We start from the raw sequence: 15125 nt of genomic DNA, 5'->3' as shown, positions 1-15125 counted from the left end.
CTCTTAGTCCATGAAGTCCCCTGTCCTCCCTTCTTCCTTTGATAATAAAAGACTAATGTCTTTGCTAGGTAAAACCCCGCCTTATCTCAGCTCACTGGTCACCATAACACCACCCACCCGTAGCACGCGCTCCAGCAGGTATATCTCACTGGTCACCCCCAAAGCCAATTCCTCCTTTGGCCGCCTTTCCTTCTAGTTCTCTGCTGCCAATAACTGGAACGAATTGCAAAAATCACTGAAGTTGGAGACTCATATCTCCCTCACTAACTTTAAGCACCAGCTGTCAGAGCAGCTTACAGATCACTGCACCTGTACATAGCCCATCTGTAAATAGCCCATCCAACTACCTCATCCCCATACTGTTATTTATTTTTGCTCCTTTGCACACCAGTATTTCTACTTGCACATGCAACTTCTGCACATCTACCACTCCAGTGTTTAATTGCTAAATTGTACTTTTTTTGCCACTATGGCCAATTTATTGCCTTACCTCCCTTATCTTACCTCATTTGCACATACTGTATATAGATATTTTTTTCTCTATTGTATTATTGACTGTATGTTTTATTTATTCCATGTGTAACTCTGTGTTGTTGTTTGTGTCACACTGCTTTGCTTTATCTTGGCCAGGTCGCAGTTGTAAATGAGAACTTGTTCTCAACTGGCCACCTAGTTAAATAAAGGTCAAATAAATAAATAAAAGACAACTGAAAACTCATACAATGAGTTAGAAAAAACATGAAAATGTAACTCCACAATAAAACAACAATTGACAATTCATATTACTAATTTAAAAACCACATAGTAGACCCCAATCAATAGAGTTTTGAAACAGTAAAAGAGATCCTGGCCAGTACGGGTATCGAACCCGCGACCTTCGCGTTATTAGCACGACGCTCTAACCAACTGAGCTAACCGGCCTGACGTAACCCACGACGAACGGAACTGGGTTACACCCATATATGGATCTGGAGGGGGTCATTCATTTACAATGTCTACATTCTACCGTTAGAGGGCAGAGAACATAAACAAATCCAGCCCAGTTCCCCGCAGCCAGTTCTGTATATCCGCAACAGAAAAGGTGGTGATCTTATTTGACCTTTTCTGCTGCTTTTGAGACACGGTTCGATCCCTCCTTGATTCACACTACTTGATTGAGTAAATAAAACACTAAACAATCACAATCAAAATACAGTTACTATTATTAAACAATCACAATACAGTAACTACGAGTAAACAATCACAATACAGTAACTATGACTAAACAATCACAATACGGTAACTATTACTAAACAATCACAATACAGTAACTATGACTAAACAATCACAATACAGTAACTATGACTAAACAATCACAATACAGTAACTACGACTAAACAATCACAATACAGTAACTACGACTAAACAATCACAATACAGTAACTACTGGTCACTATTATGTAATATATTCTAATATGAATTCATTCTAGAATTGTGTGTGTTATTAATGATAAACCTTTAAACTCCACTCTTCCTCCCATCTCTCTATTTTTCAGCTCTAGATGACAAAACCTACACAGTCCAGGGGTTGCAGGTCTGCCGACTTCCTTCTGGTCACACATTGTATTCAGAGAAATATCCAATAAACCAAAGACATTGCTTTAACTGTGAATGTACTTTATTGCAGATATTTTCCTCAAATAAAATGGAGCATATGTAAAATAAACAAATTATTAAAATGTATTTACATTGGGTCTAATGTGTGAGTCATGTTTATTGTGCGTGTGGGAGAGCGAGAGAGAATGTGTATGCATGTTGTATTTAATTATTTCCTTGTCAGCCCCCATCTCTCCTAACCATGACCTCTCCACCAACGGTGAGTAAGCACAACTGCACATGTCCGTTGTGGGAAATGGATAACATCTGTAGGCCTAAATATCTCTAATCATAAAATAAAAAGAAATAAACAAGAAATGACAATATATTGATATATTTACATACTAATGTGTGAGAGTGTGTGTATGTTTTCTTTTTTTCTTGTTAGCCACCCATCTCCGCTTTTCTGCTGCATAAATAACTGAGGCTGAAACTCCCTCCAGGTCATCTCTCTCTCTCCATTCCTTGGCCTTGATTGCCTGATGATTTACCCTGAAATGTACAAACATTCATTGTGGAGAACAAACGTTTAGTTTGGCCTGAGCGATGTGGATGGGTAGCCAGGGAATGGCTTTGGTACATTAAAAAAACGTTTGCAAGACAAACATATTTGCCTGCTACTCCTGGGAACCCTGTACATTTGTGAGGGTTGTTGGGGCCCTGTTTCAACTGCAGATGACAAAACCTGCACACTCCCAGAGGGTTGCAGGGCTGCCGACTTCCTTTCTTTTTGGTCATTCATTTTAAAATCAGAGAAATATCCAATAAACCAAACTGTTGCTTTAGCTGTGAATATATTTTATTTCACACAATCTCCAAATAAAATGGAGCAGAGATAAAATAAACCATGTATTTACATTGGGTCGAATGTGTGTCTGTGTTGAGAGAGGCATGTTCTTCAACTTAGAAAAAAAGCACACACAATTTCCTCAAACTGTAAACATTAAGCCATAGTCTTTTACAATATTATCAATCCCCCTTTGATTTGATAGATATGGAGAGTAATTATGTAGATATTAAGAATGGATATGAAGGAGTAGATCTCTCCAATCCTCAAATAAAATGCAGCAAACATGAAATAAACAAGTAATTACAATGTATTTACATTGTGGATAATGTGTGTGTTGTGTTTTATTTTTCCTTGTCAGCCACCCATCTCTGCTTTGTCAGTCTTGATAGGCCCAGTGTCTTCTGGGTGAGGCTGTCAGGCAGATCTGAAAGAGAGACACACAAAGTGACAGTAAGTATACAGGTGAACAACATGTGTGTGTACATCTGTTGGTGTGACTGAGCATATGCAATAGAATTCTGAATGACCTGTATCCATCTGGGTCTCCTCAACAGTTCCTCCCTTCACGGCCAGTGTAGTAGGAACTGGTGCAGCCGGTAAATGAAAGACCACAGCAGAGGACTGCTGAGACTGCAGCTGAACTGCTGGGGCTGGCAGATCTAAAAGAGAGAGGCACAATTTTCACAAGTTAAAATAATTATACAACAAAACAGAGAGTGATTGAGTGAGTGTGTATACGTGTGTTTGATAATTACCTGGACCACATCACAATGCTTCAGGTGTAGAAGCCTCTGGAAGTTCCAGCATGCCACTCCAGGCCTGGAACAGCTTGGTGGAAAGACCTGTCACCCACTGAGCAGGTGGGCAGATCTGAAAAATAGGCACAATATCATTTTAATGACAAAGCCTTGACTACACACCAACCTAAACAGAACAGACTATGGGAGGAGCACAGTACTACATAGAGCCATGACTACATGGAACTCTATTCCACATCAAGTAACTCACCCACGCGGTAAAATTAGACTTAAAAAACAGATAAAAATTAACCTTATGGAACAGCGGGGACTGTGAAGAGACACATGCATACACACGATAACATACTGTACACTGCACTGTACATACACACAATAAAATACTGTACACTGCACTGTACACACACACACACAATAACATGCTGTACACTGCACACACACCACAACATACTGTACACTGCACTGTACACACAATAACATACTGTACACTGCACACACACCACAACATACTATACACTGCACTGTACACACAATAACATGCTGTACACTGCACACACACACCACAACATACAGTACACTGCACTGTACACACACACACACAATAACATGCTGTACACTGCACACACACCACAACATACTGTACACTGCACTGTACACACAATAACATACTGTACACTGCACACACACACACACAATAACATACTGTACACTGCACTATACACACTGTACACACACAAGGATTTTGTGTTGTAGATATGTGGTAGTAGAGTAGTGGCCTGAGGGCACACACTTAACGTGTTATGAATGTATTGTAATGTTTTTAAAATTGAATAACTGCCTTCATTTTGCTGGACTTGAAGAAGATTAACTGCTGTATTGGCAGCAGCCAATGGGGATCCATAATAAATATAATACAACAAATGAATTAAGTTTGTTTGTGTGTGTGTCTGGTAACCCACGCAGCAGACTCCATTTTCCAAACTGCTCACTGTACTTGCCCTTGCAATCTGATGTGTGTGTTCTGTGTTATTATGACTCAGAAGTCTCAACCTGACCACATCCTTGTAGTCGGCCAATCAGTGATTAGCTTGGGAAAATTGGCTATCAACAGTGTCCAGTAAAAAGGAGATCAAAGGACATGTATTACTGAATGACATGAGATCTAGGACCCTGCCTCAGGACTACCTGGCCTGACGACTCCTGTCTGTCCCTGTCTCCAGTCCACCTGGTCGTGCTGCTGATCCAGTCTCTGCTGTTTCTGTCTGCAGCTATGGAACCCTGACCTGCTCAAGGCTCACCAGAGGTACTACCTTGTCCCAGACCCGCTGTTTGATCCTGTCTCTCTCTACCTGACCTACTGTCTCAACCTCTAAACGCTCAGCTATGAAGAGCCAACTGGCATTTACTCCTGAGGTGCTGAACTATTGCACCCTCTATAAACCTCTATTATTTGACACTGCTGGTCATCTGTCTAAATGGCTGTAGTCTTTTATCATCTCCACCAGCACAGCCAGAAGAGGACTGTCCACCCCTCAGAGCCTGGTTCCTCTCTAGGTTTCTTCTTAGGTTCCTGCCTTTCTAGGGAGACTTTCCTAGCCACTGTGCTTCTACGTCTGCATTGCTTGCTCTTTGGGGTTTTAGGCTGGTTATCTGTATAAGCTCTTTGTGACAACTGCTGATGAAAAAGGGGCTTTATAAAATACATGTGATAGATTGCTTGTATATGCTTCTATTCATGTCAGTAACTCTAAATATGACATTGGGTTGTGTAGTCAATGTAGTCTACTGCACCATATCAACCAACTACTATCTGGTCACAAAGCTACGTTGTTATCATTTAGTAATGTTGTACTGTAGTCTACTGCACCATATCAACCAACTAGCCAACTAGTAGAGACAAGGCTATATTGTTGTCATTCAGTAATACTGTAACGTTACTGTACATCACATTATTATCCACCTAGGTAGCTAGTGATAGCTTAGCTAGCCCCAAAGAAACAACCAATGAATGACAACAGGCTTTCAACAAAATATCTATCTAGCTTGTATGACTGCATGTAAAACAACTTTACAGATGATTACAAAATTTGAAAGCAAAGTTGACTTACCAGTATGCTGCTCTCTCGGGAACTAGAGTGAAGCATCCAGATATGAGGTTAGCTAGCGCCGTTAGCATTAGCTAGCTAGCAGCGCCAGCATGTTAGTTAAGAAAGTATCTTTCCAGCAACAATGTCGAGGTCAAAAACTAAATGAACTATGTTAAGCCATGCTGACTTCGTAAGATAAGACAACTCGGACTGAAATAATTAACAGGCTGAACGTACATATCTGTGACTAACTAGTTAACTTTAGCTTTCCATTCCTGTTTACAGAGTGTACGTCCCTCCCGCATGGAGAAGCGCCACTGAGTCAACATGTGGCCAGAATTATATTACATCCGGGTTGGTTTACAAACCCCACTGACAATGAATGCATGGGACACTGTTTAGGGCCGTTCACCCATGATAATAACACTTAATATTGAGAATTGATTTAACAGCATATATGACTGTGACCTGTCAGTTAATTGAATATAATGAAGCATTTCACACCCACACTCTGTGACCAAGGAGTCTACTCTCCTCACATAGACCACTTACAGAGGAAAGAGAGATGAAGGGAGTCAGAGAAGGAAAAGGAGAGGGAGGGAGACAGACTTTTTGTCTTTCTTTAATGAGCCAACCTCATTGTACTAAATATAGCAGAGAGAGCGAGAGAGAGAGAGAGAGAAAGAAAGAAAGAAAGAAAGAAAGAAAGAAAGAAAGAAAGAAAGAAAGAAAGAAAGAAAGAAAGAAAGAAAGAAAGAAAGAAAGAAAGAAAGAAAGAAAGAAAGAGAGGAGTGTAGAAAGAGGGTGCAGTTGTTTGCTGGCTCTTTACCTCTCTGTACTTAGTACGCTTCTCTAGATAATGTGTGACCAAGTGAGCATGGGGAAAGGTGTGTGTGTGTGTGTGTGTGTGTGTGTGTGTGTGTGAGAGAGAGTGTTTGTGTGGACGTATTTAACTATTCTTGTGGGGACCAGAAATCCCCACAAGAATAGTCCACAAACATTTGACCAACTGGGGACAGTTTGTTGGTCCCCAAGAGGTCAAATCCTATTTCTAGGGGGTTTATGGTTAAGGTTAGAATTAGGGTTAGAATTAGGTTTAGGAGCTAGGGTTAGTTTTAGGGTTAGGAGCTAGTGTTAGTTTTCGTGTTAGGGTTAGGAGCTAGGGTTAGGTTTAGGGTTAAGGTTAGGTTTTTGGCTTAGGGTTAAGGTTAGAGTAAGGGAAAGAGAACAGGTTAGGGTTAGGGGTAGGGAAAATAGGATTTTGAATGGGACTGAATTGTGTGTTCCAACAAGGTTAGCTGTACAAGACTGTACGTGTGTGTGTGTGTGTGTGTGTGTGTGTGTGTGTGTGTGTGTGTGTGTGTGTGTGTGTGTGTGTGTGTGTGTGTGAATAATGAATTAATCAAATGATTGATGGACCGTCTATCTGTTTCTTCACCATTCTCTCTCTCTCTCTCTTAGTCCATGAAGTCACCTGTCCTCCCTTCCTTGGATAATAAAATACTAATTAAAACTCCTACAATAAAATGTCACTCCACAATAAAACAACAATCGACAATTCATACTACTAATTTAAAACGCATATGGTAGAACCCAATCAATAGACATTCACAGTAAAGTAAAAAAAAAAAAATCCTGGCCAGTACGGGTATCGAACCCGCGACCTTCGCGTTATTAGCACGACGCTCTAACCAACTGAGCTAACCGGCCTGGGATAAACGTTGAAACAACGGAAGGGGGTTACACCCATATATGGATCTGGAGGTGGTTGTTCATCTACAATGTCTACATTCTACCATTAGAGGGCAGAGAACTTAAACAAATCCAGCTCAATTCCAAGGACTCCATTCTACTGCACACTGTTAATGATCAACACCATGGCTGTATCTCTTTCTCTGTAGTTGTAGTTGACTGGCTGATTTCAGTCCTGTACAGCTGAACCTGAATACACACTGTGTTGTAAGACCTTTCCCCATAGTCCATTTCTGATACCCATGATAATAACACTTAATAGTGATCATTGATTTAACGGAATAAACGACTGTGACCTGTCAGTTAATGGAATAGAATGAAGCATTTCACACTCACTCTGTGACCAAGGAGTCTACTCTCCTCACATAGACCACTTACAGAGGAAAGAGAGATGAAGGGAAGGAAAAGGAGAGAGACAGACAGACTTGTTGTCTTTCTTTAAATGAGCCAACCTCATTGTACTTTAACCATTTGCACATCATTACAACACTGTAAATAAACATAATGACATTTTTTAATGTCTCTATTCTTTTGAAACTTCTGTGAGTAAAATGTTTAATGTTCATTTTAATTGTTTATTTCACTTTCATATATTATCTACCTCACTTGCTTTGGCAATGTTAACATATGTTTCCCATACCAATAAAGCCCTTCAATTGAATTGAAATTGAGAGAGAGAGAAAGAGAGCGAGAGAGAAAGAGAGAGAGAGAGAGAGAGAGAGAGAGAGAGAGAGAGAGAGAGGGAGAGAGGAGTGTAGAAAGAGGGTGCAGCTGTTTGCTGGCTCTTTACCTCTCTGTACTTAGTGCCCTTCTCTAGTTAATGTGTGACCAAGTGAGTATGGGGAAAGGTAAGTGTGTGTGTGTGTGTGTGTGTGTGTGTGTGTGTGTGTGTGTGTGTGTGTGTGTGTGTGTGTGTGTGTGTGTGTGTGTGTGTGTGTGTGTGTGTGTGTGTGTGTGTGTGTGTGTGTGTAAATAATGAATTAATCAAATGATTGACCAACCCGTCAATCTGTTTCTTCACCATTGTGCCTATTAGTCCATAAAGTCCCCTGTCCTCCCTCCCTTCCTTGGATAATAAAATACTAATGAAAACTCCGACACTCCACAATAAAACAATAATTGACAATTCACAATACTAATTTAAAATGCACATTGTAGACCCCAATCAATAGAGTGTAGACATTCACAGTAAAGAAAAAAACATCCTGGCCAGTACGGGTATCGAACCCGCGACCTTCGCGTTATTAGCACGACGCTCTAACCAACTGAGCTAACCGGCCATAGACACTGCTCGCTCAACGGAAGAGGGTAGAAGAAACCACACCGTACTAAATACACCAGCGTGAGACCTAGACATTCCATAACAAATTTATGTATTTATTTATTTCACCTTTATTTAACCAGGTAGGCAAGTTGAGAACAAGTTCTCATTTACAATTGCGACCTGGCCAAGATAAAGCAAAGCAGTTCGACAACATACAAAAACACAGAATTACACATGGAGTAAAACAACATACAATCAATGATGCAGTAGAAAAAAAATAAGACTTTAAACAATGTGAGCAAATGATGTGAGATAAGGGAGGTAAAGGCAAAAAAGGCCATGGTGGCAAAGTAAATCAAGTATAGCAAGTAAAACACTGGAATGGTAGATATGTAGTTTGAAGAAAGTTCAAAGTTAAAATATAAATAATATGGTGCAAAGGAGCAAAATAAATAAAATAAATAAATACAGTAGGGGAAGAGGTAGTAGTTTGGGCTAAATTATAGATGGGCTATGTACAGGTGCAGTGATCTGGGAGCTGCTCTGATAGCTGGTGCTTAAAGCTAGTGAGGGAGATAAGTGTTTCCAGTTTCAGAGATTTTTGTAGTTCGTTCCAGTCATTGGCAGCAGAGAACTGGAAGGAGAGACGACCAAAGGAGGAGTTGGCTTTAGGGGTGACCAGAGAGATATACCTGCTGGAGCGCGTGCTACAGGTGGGTGCTGCTATGGTGACCAGTGAGCGGAGATAAGGGGGGACTTTACCTAGCAGGGTCTTGTAGATGACCTGGAGCCAATGTGTTTGGCGACGATTATGAAGCGAAGGCCAGCCAACGAGAGCGTATAGGTCGCAGTGGTGGGTAGTATATGGGGCTTTGGTGACAAAACGGATGGCACTGTGATAGACTGCATCCAGCTTGTTGAGTAGGGTATTGGAGGCTATTTTGTAAATGACATCGCCGAAGTCGAGGATTGGTAGGATGGTCAGTTTTACGAGGGTATGTTTGGCAGCATGAGTGAAGGATGCTTTGTTGCGAAATAGGAAGCCAATTCTAGATTTAACTTTGGATTGGAGATGATTGATGTGAGTCTGGAAGGAGAGTTTACTGTCTAACCAGACACCTAGGTATTTGTAGTTGTCCACAAATTCTAAGTTAGAACTGTCCAGAGAAGTGATGCTGGACAGGCGGGCAGGTGCAGGCAGCGATCGGTTAAAGAGCATGCATTTAGTTTTACTTGTGTTTAGGAGCAGTTGGAGACCACGGAAGGAGAGTTGAATGGCATTGAAGCTCGTCTGGAGGGTTGTTAACACAGTGTCCAAAGAAGGGCCAGAAGTATACAGAATGGTGTCGTCTGCGTAGAGGTGGATCAGAGATTCACCAGCAGCAAGAGCTACATCATTGATGTATACAGAGAAAAGAGTTGGCCCAAGAATTGAACCCTGTGGTACCCCCATAGAGACTGCCAGAGGTCCGGACAGCAGGCCCTCCGATTTGACACACTGAACTCTATCAGAGAAGTAGTTGGTGAACCAGGCGACGCAATCGTTTGAGAAACCAAGGCTACTGAGTCTGCCGATGAGGATGTGGTGATTAACAGAGTCAAAAGCCAGGTCAATGAATACGGCAGTACAGTATTGTTTCTTATCGATGGCGGTTACGATGTCGTTTAGGACCTTGAGCGTGGCTGAGGTGCACCCATGACCAGCTCTGAAACCAGATTGCATAGCGGAGAGGGTGCGGTGGGATTCGAAATGGTCGGTAATCTGTTTGTTGACTTGGCTTTCGAAGACCTTAGAAAGGCAGGGTAGGTTGGATATAGGTCTGTAGCAATTTGGGTCAAGAGTGTCACCTCCTTTGAAGAGGGGGATGACAGCAGCTGCTTTCCAATCTATGGGAATCTCAGATGACACGAAAGAGAGGTTGAACAGGCTAGTAATAGGGGTTGCAATAATTTCGGCAGATAATTTTAGAAAGAAAGGGTCCAGATTGTCAAGCCCAGCTGATTTGTAGGGGTCCAGATTTTGCAGCTCTTTCAGAACATCAGCTGCATGGATTTGGGAGAAGGAGAAATGGGGGAGGCTTGGGCGAGTAGCTGTGGGGGGTGCAGTGCTGTTGAATGCAGTAGGGGTAGTTAGGTGGAAAGCATGGCCAGCCGTAGAAAAATGCTTATTGAAATTCTCAATTATAGTGGGCTTATCGGTGGCGACAGAGTTTCCTATCCTCAGTGCAGTGGGCAGTTGGGAGGAGGTGTTCTTATTCTCCATGGACTTTACAATGTCCCAGAACTTTTTAGAGTTTGAGTTGCAGGAAGCAAATTTCTGTTTGAAAAAGCTAGCCTTGGTGTTTCTAACTGCCTGTGTGTATTGGTTTCTAACTTCCCTGAAAAGTTGCATATCGCGGGGGCAGTTCGATGCTAATGCAGAACGCCACAGGATATTTTTGTGTAGGTTAAGGGCAGTCAGGTCTGGGGAGAACCAAGGGCTATATCTGTTCCTGGTTCTAAATTTCATGAAAGGGGCATGCTTATTTAAGATGGTGAGGAAGGCATTTAAAAAAAATAACCAGGCATCCTCTACTGAAGGGATGAGGTCAATATCCTTCCAGGATACCAGGGCCAGGTCGATTAGAAAGGCTTGCTCGTTGAAATGTTTCAGGGAGCGTTTGACAGTGATGAGTGGAGGTCGTTTGACCGCTGACCCATTACGGGTGCAGGCAATGAGGCAGTGATCGCTGAGATCTTGGTTGAAAACAGCAGAGGTGTATTTAGAGGGCACGTTGGTTAGGATGATATCTATGAGGGTGCTAGTGTTTGCGGCGTTGGGGTTGTACCTGGTGGGTTCATTAATAATTTGTGTGAGATTGAGGGCATCAAGCTTGGATTGTAGGATGGCTGGGGTGTTAAGCATGTCCCAGTTTAGGTCACCTAGTAGCACGAGCTCTGAAGATAGATGGGGGCAATCAGTTCACATATGGTGTCCAGAGCACAGCTAGGGGCCGAGGGGGGGTCTATAGCAGGCGGCAACGGTGAGAGACTTGTTTTTGGAGAGGTGGATTTTTAAAAGTAGAAGTTCAAATTGTTTGGGTACAGACCTGGATAGCAGGACAGAACTCTGCAGGCCATCTCTGCAGTAGATTGCAACACCGCCCCCTTTGGTCGTTCTATTTTGTCTGAAAACGTTGTAGTTAGGGATGAAGATTTCAGAGTTTTTGGTGGACTTCCTAAGCCAAGATTCAGACACAGCTAGGACATCCGGGTTGGCAGAGTGTGCTAAAGCAGTGAATAAAACAAACTTAGGGAGGAGGCTTCTAATGTTAACATGCATGAAACCAAGGTTATTACGGTTACAGAAGTCATCAAAAGAGAGCGCCTGGGGAGTAGGAGTGGAGCCAGGCACTGCAAGGCCTGGATTCACCTCTACATCCCCAGAGGAGCAGAGAAGAATAAGTATGAGGGTACGGCTAAAAGCTATAAGAATTGGTCGTCTGTGACGTCTAGAATAGAGAGAAAAAGGAGCAGGTTTCTGGGGGCGATAAAATAGCTTCAAGGTATAATGTACAGACAAAGGTATGGTGTGATGTGAATACAGAGGAGGTAAACCTAGGCAATTAGTGATTATGAGAGAGATATTGTCTCTAGAAACATCATTGAAACCAGAAGATGTCATAGCATGTGTGGGTGGAGGAACTGAGAGGTTGGATAAGGTATAATGAGCAGGGCTAGAGGCGCTACAGTGAAATAAGCCAATAAACACTAACCAGAACAGCAATGGACATTGCATATTGACATTAAGGAGAGGCATGCTTAGCCGAGTGATCAAAGGGTCCAGTGAGATTCAGACAGCTAGCCGGGCCATAGGTAGCAAGCTGGTGGAAGGTCTGTTTTTAGCCACCTCGTGCGTTTCCGTCTGTGGGTTAGAGGGGTTCCGTGTGGAAGGGGGGACCTGTCCAAGTTGGCAAAATAGTTAGTTATAGTGGCCCAAGAAAAGTGTCCGATAGACCTATTCAGATCGCAGCCGATAAGACAGCTAACGATTAGCCGGCCGCAGATGGGCGATCAGGTTACGTCGCGACGGAGGGGCCAGTTGGATAACTCCCTCGGACAGATAACGTTGGTGGTCCAGTCGTGAAGGCCCGATGGGGCTCCGCATCGGCAGTAAAAAGGGTCAGGATAGGTGATTGTAGCCCAGGAGACACTTCAGCTGGCTAGCTCAGGAATAGCCCAGGAGTGGCTGACGGAACTCTTCAGCTGGCTCGGTCCGGAATAATGTGTGTTAATTCCGGGACCGACGTTGCCAATAGTCACTCAGGTAGCAGCTAGTTAGCTGCAAGATCCAGGTGTAAATGTCCAGAGCCTGCGGTAGAAATCGGGGAAAGGAGAGAGAATAGGTCCGGTATACTCTGGTCTGAGTCGCGCTGTACAAAAACTGGCGATAGCTTTTCGAGCTAATGGATAGCTGAGGACAGCTAACCGTGGCTAGCTGAACTCCAACGTTAGCCAGTGAAAATGGCTAACCTCTGGCTAGCTTCTGTTGTGGATTTCAGATGAGGTAAATAATACTTTATTTTTTAAATTGGTGAGGCGGGTTGCAGGAGAGTGCTTTGAGGTTGAGTTTTTAGAAGAAAAAATGTAGAAAGATAAGTGAAGAAAAATATGTAAATATATATATACACGGGACACGATAAGAGGAGGGTAGAGGACGTCTGAACTGCTACGCCATCTTGGACATCACCTCCTGAGAAATAAACATGTAGAATCAAATCAAATCAAATTTATTTATATAGCCTTTCGTACATCAGCTGATATCTCAAAGTGCTGTACAGAAACCCAACCTAAAACCCCAAACAGCAAGCAATGCATGTGAAAGAAGCACGGTGGCTAGGAAAAACTCCCTAGGAAAAACTCCCGAGAAAGGCCAAAAACCTAGGAAGAAACCTAGAGAGGAACCAGGCTATGAGGGGTGGCCAGTCCTCTTCTGGCTGTGCAGGGTGGATATTATAACAGAACATGGTCAAGATGTTAAAATGTTCATAAATGACCAGCATGGTCAAATAATAATAATCATGGTAGTTGTCGAGGGTGCAACAAGCACATCCGGTGAACAGGTCAGGGTTCCATAGCCGCAGGCAGAACAGTTGAAACTGGAGCAGCAGCACAGCCAGGTGGACTGGGGACAGCAAGGAGTCATCATACCAGGTAGTCCTGAGGCATGGTCCTAGGGCTCAGGTCCTCCGAGAGAAAGACAGAAAGAGAGAAAGAGAGAATTAGAGAGAGCATATTTAAATTCACACAGGACACCGGATAAGACAAGAGAAATACTCCAGATGTAACAGACTGACCCTAGCCCCCCGACACATAAACTACTGCAGCATAAATACTGGAGGCTGAGACAGGAGGGATCAGAAGACACTGTGGCCCCATCCGATGATACCCCCGGACAGGGCCAAACAGGCAGGATATAACCCCACCCACTTTGCCAAAGCACAGCCCCCACACCACTAGAGGGATGTCTCCAACCACCAACTTACCGTCCTAAGACAAGGCCGAGTATAGCCCACAACGATCTCCGCCATGGCACAACCCAAGGGGGGGGCGCCAACCCAGACAGGAAGACCACGTCAGTGACTCAACCCACTCAAGTGATGCACCCCTCCCATGGACGGCATGGAAGGACACCAGTAAGCCAGTGACTCAGCCCCTGTAAAAGGGTTAGAGGCAGAGAATCTCAGTGGAAAGAGGGGAACCGGCAAGGCAGAGACAGCAAGGGCGGTTCGTTGCTCCAGCCTTTCCGTTCACCTTCACACTCCTGGGCCAGACTATGCTTAATCATAGGACCTACTGAAGAGATAAGTCTTCAGTAAAGACTTAAAGGTTGAGACTGAGTCTGCGTCTCTCACATTGGTACGCAGACCATTCCATAAAAATGGAGCTCTATAGGAGAAAGCCCTACCTCCAGCCGTTTGCTTAGAAATTCTAGGGACAATTAGGAGGCCTGCGTCTTGTGACCGTAGTGTACGTGTAGGTATGTACGGCAGGACCAAATCGGAAAAATAGGTAGGAGCAAGCCCATGTAATGCTTTGTAGGTTAGCAGTAAAACCTTGAAATCAGCCCTTGCCTTAACAGGAAGCCAGTGTAGGGAGGCTAGCACTGGAATAATATGATCAAATTTTTTGGTTCTAGTCAGGATTCGAGCAGCCGTATTTAGCACTAACTGAAGTTTGTTTAGTGCTTTATCCGGGTAGCCGGAAAGTAGAGCATTGCGGTAGTCCAGCCTAGAAGTAACAAAAGCATGGATAAATTTTTCTGCGTCATTTTTGGACAGAAAGTTTCTGATTTTTGCAATGTTACGTAGATGGAAAAAAGCTGTCCTTGAAACAGTCTTGATATGTTCTTCAAAAAGAGAGATCAGGGTCCAGAGTAACGCCGAGGTCCTTCACAGTTTTATTTGAGACGACTGTACAACCATCCAGATTAATTGTCAGATTCAACAGAAGATCTCTTTGTTTCTTGGGACCTAGAACAAGCATCTCTGTTTTGTCCGAGTTTAAAAGTAGAAAGTTTGCAGCCATCCACTTCTTTATGTCTGAAACACAGGCTTCTAGCGAGGGCAATTTTGGGGCTTCACCATGTTTCATTGAAATGTACAGCCGTGTGTCGTCCGCATAGCAGTGAAATTTAACATTATGTTTCCGAATGACATCCCCAAGAGGTAAAATATATAGTGAAAACAATAGTGGTCCTAAAACGGAACCTTGAGGAACACCGAAATTTACAATTGATTTGTCAGAGGACAAACCATTCACAGAGACAAACTGATATCTTTCCGACAGATAAGATCTAAACC

At 43.1% G+C, this 15125-nt stretch overlaps 1 long non-coding RNA gene and 3 other non-coding genes across 4 annotated transcripts; all 4 read right to left on the bottom strand.

The window, feature by feature from the left end:
• Positions 1 to 847: 847 nt before the first annotated feature.
• trnai-aau (transfer RNA isoleucine (anticodon AAU)) lies at positions 848 to 921 on the bottom strand. The gene has a single exon. It is a non-coding gene; the product is annotated as a tRNA-Ile (tRNA).
• Positions 922 to 2416: 1495 nt separating this feature from the next.
• On the bottom strand, positions 2417 to 5603 carry LOC106598356 (uncharacterized). The gene is made up of 4 exons (XR_006769505.1): positions 5289 to 5603; positions 3181 to 3295; positions 2953 to 3084; positions 2417 to 2849 (listed from the first exon to the last, which is right to left on the bottom strand). It is a non-coding gene; the product is annotated as an uncharacterized lncRNA (long non-coding RNA).
• A 1300-nt stretch (positions 5604 to 6903) lies between these two features.
• On the bottom strand, positions 6904 to 6977 carry trnai-aau (transfer RNA isoleucine (anticodon AAU)). Its single transcript has one exon. It is a non-coding gene; the product is annotated as a tRNA-Ile (tRNA).
• Positions 6978 to 8225: 1248 nt separating this feature from the next.
• Positions 8226 to 8299, bottom strand: trnai-aau (transfer RNA isoleucine (anticodon AAU)). The gene has a single exon. It is a non-coding gene; the product is annotated as a tRNA-Ile (tRNA).
• Positions 8300 to 15125: the final 6826 nt, after the last annotated feature.

Source organism: Salmo salar, chromosome ssa04 (genome assembly GCF_905237065.1).
Source record: "Salmo salar chromosome ssa04, Ssal_v3.1, whole genome shotgun sequence".
NCBI lineage: Eukaryota > Metazoa > Chordata > Actinopteri > Salmoniformes > Salmonidae > Salmo > Salmo salar.
This window is presented reverse-complemented; position numbering and strand designations above follow the sequence as displayed.